We start from the raw sequence: 7,057 nt of genomic DNA, 5'->3' as shown, positions 1-7,057 counted from the left end.
ATTTCGACTGGATTATCGTACATGAGCCTTAGAATTGTCGTTTTTCAACCAAAATTATCATACACAGTTTCAATATAATTATTAAGGAGTTACATGATTGACTTTTTCAAAATATTTTAGTATAATTGTTTAATTAAACACATATGTATATACCTAAGGTATGTATCGTACATCGTACTGGACCCAAGATAATCGTACACGTACTATAATGATCGTACGAATGACAACCCTGCTTTGTTTACATTCATTCTGGTATCCAATACCGGGAAGAAAAGTAAAAAGGTTTCAACTTTTAAATTTATTTTACGTTTTTTAAATATATATGTATGCTTTATTTCAGTTTCTATACTTGTTTAAAGGTTTTTATATAAATTTTTAGTTCTATTCTAATTTATTTTATGTCTTTCTATGTGAAATTACAATACGAAATATGAAATATTAATACATATGTTGGCATTATTTGGGCCAACCGAACAAAGGCCATTTTGTATATTGTAATGCAGTTTCCAGTATATTATCATAAATTTATTCATCATGATATGATAAAATTATTTATTTTCATACTGTAAGTATTATATTTTATTGAAATAATTACTTTATAATATTCTATTAAATATATGCTACATTATATTATTCACATTACAATTTTTCATTTTTGGCTGGCATAGTTTCATAGCGTATACCGATCTCCATACATATGGTAGAACAATATAAAATTAACCAAATCATTATTTTGATTAAATGTGCATTATATGTATAAATGACCAATGGAATATCAAAATGCTATGTAAAATCCATAAATAAGGATCTAGTTATTTCAGTACAATGGGAAACATTTATGTTGATACGTATAGGCCTATATATAATCATATAAAAACACAGTCGCAGAGTATACATTAATGTATGTGCTATCCATACATTATTATATGTCTAAGATATTTCAAACAGGTTCAATAAGTCAGAAGATTGCTATTTCTATTCTTGTCCAAAAACAAAACGAATTGTGAACCTTCTTTTCTCTTCAAAATCCTCTCGTTTACTTCACTGTCGAGGTTCATGTATTCAGTTCTTAATTAGGTAAAAAAAAATCGGCTGTTTTCCTTTCATGATTCAAAGTAAAGCTTTGCTATTCTTTTATTTATCAGTTTCTATGTTTCACAACTCAACCATTTTTTTCGTTTTACTCCAATTCACTGTCTGATTGTGATGTTGGCAGATTCCTGAAAGATTTCAACTTATTTTACAATGAATATTCGAATCTATTTCTACTTAATCATCAGGTAACATTTCTAAGGCCACAAATCTGTTTCAGCACTATAACAATACTTTTCATTACTTGTGTTATCTTAGTATTTCAATGTCATATCTGGGAATCTGTGAGGTAGGTTTGCATTACTTTTCCTGGTCTTCAACTTGGTGTCTAAAGAGTCGAGCCTAAAGTTTTGTTGTTGCTTCCTATATCAGGTTTCAGTCTTCACATGTCATCCAGTAGTGACTTTTTGTATTACCTGTTTATTGTTAAATGGTCAATTTCGTAGAGATATTTCCCACGAAGATGTCCAAGCATACTCTGGTATATCTGTTCCCCATCATCAGTTCATTAGAAAAAAAAAAAAAAAAAACTTCCCGATATGAAGTGCCATGCTCTCTCCCAGGATGTAGAAACCACTTTCCTCTACAAGTTTTATTCCAGCTGTTACCAAGTTGTGGAATGATCTTCCTAATCGGGTAGTTGAATCAGTAGAACTTCAAAAGTTCAAAGTTGGAGCAAATGCTTTTTTGTTGACCAGGCGGACATGAGTCTTTTTATAGTTTATTTATGACATATTTGTTTTTGAGGTTGTTAATAGTTTATATGTGACATGTCTGTTTGACGTTGTTACTTTTTTTAGAATGATTTATTGTTAATTTGTTCTCTTCATTTATTTATTTCCTTATTTCCTTTCCCCACTGGGCTATTTTTCCCTGTTGGAACCCCTGGGCTTATAGCATCTTGCTTTTCCAACTAGGGTTGTAGCTTGGATAGTAATAATAATAATAAGGTTTTTTTTTTAAGAATCCAATCAACCTGGTTTCAGTGAATAAGAATATCCAGTTCATATTCTAAAAGAACTGACAAAGACTTCTCTAATTTGCCATCCTACTTCAATGTTGTTGAGCTTTCCTCTGGATTTATCAACTTTAATTTGAATTATTTATTAGATACCTCACACCCTTCTCCCACGTAAGTCTGCACGGGAATAAGGGACATTTCTACCATCTCCGAGTTCACTAAAGTCCACAGATCTTTCTCCTAACTCTGCCTCTCCCTTGCTGAAAGCCTCAGTTTTATGCTTCCTAAGAGTATAGAATGAATTAAAGAGTTTATATAATAATATACATGCATATAATAAGTTATATAGGTATATCTGCTGTTACGCTACTGGTAACAATGCTTTATTTGTCTAAGAGAGACTGCAATAGTATTTAGTATATAATAAAGGAGAAAAAAAAACTATGAGAAAAACCCTACTTGATTTATATTTGAACACGACTATGTATAAATATTTTATATAAATCAATGTTTATCTAACAAAAACTCCCAAATCATCACATTAAACTTAAAACTGAAAAGCATAATTCTAATAGAACAAAGTTTTGACTTAAATCAATTCCTGGGGAGCAAATTACGAAAATACTTTTGGAAATTGAATTAAACCTTCAGTTACAAACTCGGTAAATCTACTTGAACAAATACTAACTTCTCAAAAATTAAACTAAAAGAAAAAACCAAATATAAACAGTTGAATAAAATTACATGGCAATTTTATAAAAATACATACTCGGGAACACAAAAGAGAAATATTTAAGGGAATACTTTATATAACATCCCTCCAAGAGGAGACAGAACATTGTAGATCCAAATAAACGGATAGATTAGATTTTTGTGTACAGAAGCAAAAGTCAAAATCTGGAAGCATGTCAGCAATGAGGTTTAATATTACTTTTGATAAGCAATATCCCTATGTTATATTGCTGCAGGACCAAGAGGCTCAGAGTTGATCCAGTTTATTTAAATTTACTTACTAAAGGATGGATTACGGCCAGAGAGAAAAAAAAAGTGATTTGTCTAAACTTTATTTACAGAGACAAAGAGGATTTATATATGAATCAAATTTTTCAAGAACAAGGAGAGCCCAAGCCGCCTCTTCCACTGTAATCTAGGAACTGAGGCTTCGGTTTACTCGAATATATAAGCTGCTCCTACAGCCACATCACTATCTTCTACTTTGAGATAAACAGCTTGTCGGATTCAGGAGTCATCAGTCTGCATCAAAGCTGCTCCTACAGCCACATCACTATCTTCTACTTTGAGATAAACAGCTTGTCGGATTCAGGAGTCATCAGTCTGCATCAAAGCTGCTCCTACAGCCACATCACTATCTTCTACTTTGAGATAAACAGCTTGTCGGATTCAGGAGTCATCAGTCTGCATCAAAGCTGCTCCTACAGCCACATCACTATCTTCTACTTTGAGATAAACAGCTTGTCGGATTCAGGAGTCATCAGTCTGCATCAAAGCTGCTCCTACAGCCACATCACTATCTTCTACTTTGAGATAAACAGCTTGTCGGATTCAGGAGTCATCAGTCTGCACCAAAGCTGCTCCTACAGCCACATCACTATCTTCTACTTTGAGATAAACAGCTTGTCGGATTCAGGAGTCATCAGTCTGCATCAAAGCTGCTCCTACAGCCACATCACTATCTTCTACTTTGAGATAAACAGCTTGTCGGATTCAGGAGTCATCAGTCTGCATCAAAGCTGCTCCTACAGCCACATCACTATCTTCTACTTTGAGATAAACAGCTTGTCGGATTCAGGAGTCATCAGTCTGCACCAAAGCTGCTCCTACAGCCACATCACTATCTTCTACTTTGAGATAAACAGCTTGTCGGATTCAGGAGTCATCAGTCTGCATCAAAGCTGCTCCTACAGCCACATCACTATCTTCTACTTTGAGATAAACAGCTTGTCGGATTCAGGAGTCATCAGTCTGCATCAAAGCTGCTCCTACAGCCACATCACTATCTTCTACTTTGAGATAAACAGCTTGTCGGATTCAGGAGTCATCAGTCTGCACCAAAGCTGCTCCTACAGCCACATCACTATCTTCTACTTTGAGATAAACAGCTTGTCGGATTCAGGAGTCATCAGTCTGCACCAAAGCTGCTCCTACAGCCACATCACTATCTTCTACTTTGAGATAAACAGCTTGTCGGATTCAGGAGTCATCAGTCTGCACCAAAGCTGCTCCTACAGCCACATCACTATCTTCTACTTTGAGATAAACAGCTTGTCGGATTCAGGAGTCATCAGTCTGCATCAAAGCTGCTCCTACAGCCACATCACTATCTTCTACTTTGAGATAAACAGCTTGTCGGATTCAGGAGTCATCAGTCTGCATCAAAGCTGCTCCTACAGCCACATCACTATCTTCTACTTTGAGATAAACAGCTTGTCGGATTCAGGAGTCATCAGTCTGCATCAAAGCTGCTCCTACAGCCACATCACTATCTTCTACTTTGAGATAAACAGCTTGTCGGATTCAGGAGTCATCAGTCTGCACCAAAGCTGCTCCTACAGCCACATCACTATCTTCTACTTTGAGATAAACAGCTTGTCGGATTCAGGAGTCATCAGTCTGCACCAAAGCTGCTCCTACAGCCACATCACTATCTTCTACTTTGAGATAAACAGCTTGTCGGATTCAGGAGTCATCAGTCTGCATCAAAGCTGCTCCTACAGCCACATCACTATCTTCTACTTTGAGATAAACAGCTTGTCGGATTCAGGAGTCATCAGTCTGCACCAAAGCTGCTCCTACAGCCACATCACTATCTTCTACTTTGAGATAAACAGCTTGTCGGATTCAGGAGTCATCAGTCTGCATCAAAGCTGCTCCTACAGCCACATCACTATCTTCTACTTTGAGATAAACAGCTTGTCGGATTCAGGAGTCATCAGTCTGCATCAAAGCTGCTCCTACAGCCACATCACTATCTTCTACTTTGAGATAAACAGCTTGTCGGATTCAGGAGTCATCAGTCTGCACCAAAGCTGCTCCTACAGCCACATCACTATCTTCTACTTTGAGATAAACAGCTTGTCGGATTCAGGAGTCATCAGTCTGCATCAAAGCTGCTCCTACAGCCACATCACTATCTTCTACGTTGAGATAAACAGTTTGTCTGATTAAGATAGCCTTCAAACACAGAAGACTATTTTAATAGCTGGAAATGCACGTTGACAACCTTCTTCCCACTAGAGTCAATCTTAGGGCAGGCGAGATTAATCAGTTACAGCAACTACCGAAAGAGTTCGGACAGAACACTTAAAATCCAGCATGCTAAATAAAGCACTGAACTGCCTTGTTTACGGGAGTAGGATATTCTTTAATGCATGTAATTACCATCCTTGGGTGCAAGCATTCCGCTCCCGACATCCATGACCAGAGTTACAAGACTTTTCCCAAAGGTAGTTTTCTGCCAGATTTCTAAGGCGAAGAAACAGGTCTCACGATCTTTAAAATGTTCTTTCCATGTATCGTCATGGACCATTGTCATCGATGACATCTCATCTGAAACAGAACATTAAAAGGTTGAAAGTTTTCAACAGCATTTGTCATTTCAAAGGGGAAGAACAGTATTGAAATTGAACACATTATGTAAAAAGGTTGGAAGTTTTCAACAGCATTTGTCATTTCAAAGGGGAAGAACAGTATTGAAATTGAACACATTATGTAAAAAGATTGGAAGTTTTCAACAGCATTTGTCATTTCAAAGGGGAAGAACAGTATTGAAATTGAACACATTACGTTAAAAGGTTGGAAGTTTTCAACAGCATTTGTCGTTTCAAAGGGGAAGAACAGTATTGAAATTGAACACATTACGTTAACAGGTTGAAAGTTTTCAACAGTATTTGTCATTTCAAAGGGGAAGAACAGTATTGAAATTGAACTACAGATATGATACAGGCAGAAGCCTTCCTTGCATTTTGTCAAGGGTACTTTTATAGTATAATCTTTATAAGAATTATTATAAAAAAACATTTGCAACAATATTAAAATTCTTTAAAGGATTAGTGTCTTTATGGGTGGCAGCAGAGTAACTCCCGATAACCTTCAGACTTAAAAGACTTACCTGGTTTATTATTAGAGGATGCAGGGTGAGGTCCACGAGTTTATCACTTTTCTGCCTACCCTTTCTGGATGGAAATAACATTTTCCATAGCTTCCTTTTTGTAAGAAGGTATTCTGTATGGTTTCTGACAGACCAGATTAGTCCCAGGTGTCAATGCCACATGTGAAGCAACAGCTGATGGTAGAGGTACATCTGAAAAAGTAGTAATATCAGCCAGTGGTATTCTGTAGGGTCTCTGACACTAGATTAGTCCCAGGTGTCAATGCCACATGTGAAGCAACAGCTGATGGTAGAGGTACATCTGAAAAAGTAGTAATATCAGCCAGTGGTATTCTGTAGGGTCTCTGACACTAGATTAGTCCCAGGTGTCAATACCACATGTGAAGCAACAACTGATGGTAGAGGTACAGCCGAAAGAATAGTAACATCAGCCAAGTATTTTCAAGCTGGGGAATTTATAATGCACGAAATGTCAGGCAAGATTATAAGTGTTACATATATAAAGTTAGCCTTTTAGGGTAGGAAGAATATCACCTGTAATCACAGTAGCCATAATGAACTGTCAGAATTTTCACTATCAATTCCATCCAATTTCTGGAGATACACATGAACTAACCTATGGTTCTTAAGCCTACCAGGTGTGTAATATAATAATTACTTTCCATTAAGGTTTAACTGAATACCTCGTAAAATTGGCTCACTCGATTCTCTTTACTTTACAAATATGTCAACCCGAGCTGATTTGACCCACATCAAAATACTAAGGTATGAACATGTTCTACACAATTTCGGCCTTGCAAATTTCCGAATACTACTTCTATAGAATTCAGTGGTTAGCTTGTACCCCTTACAAGCTAACCTCACATTCATAATCG

General features: G+C 36.4%; 1 long non-coding RNA gene across 2 annotated transcripts in view; it reads right to left on the bottom strand.

The window, feature by feature from the left end:
* Window positions 1-5,197: 5,197 nt before the first annotated feature.
* The window catches only part of LOC137637598 (uncharacterized), an 11,315-nt gene continuing 9,455 nt past the window's right edge, over window positions 5,198-7,057 (bottom strand). For both annotated transcript variants that reach the window (XR_011043721.1, XR_011043722.1), the window contains exons 2-3: window positions 6,183-6,374; window positions 5,198-5,620 (exon numbers count right to left, since the gene is read on the bottom strand). This is a non-coding gene — a long non-coding RNA (uncharacterized lncRNA). The remainder of the gene's footprint in view (window positions 5,621-6,182; window positions 6,375-7,057) is intronic.

This window comes from Palaemon carinicauda, chromosome 3 (genome assembly GCF_036898095.1).
Source record: "Palaemon carinicauda isolate YSFRI2023 chromosome 3, ASM3689809v2, whole genome shotgun sequence".
In the NCBI taxonomy this organism is placed as follows: domain Eukaryota; kingdom Metazoa; phylum Arthropoda; class Malacostraca; order Decapoda; family Palaemonidae; genus Palaemon; species Palaemon carinicauda.
This window is presented reverse-complemented; position numbering and strand designations above follow the sequence as displayed.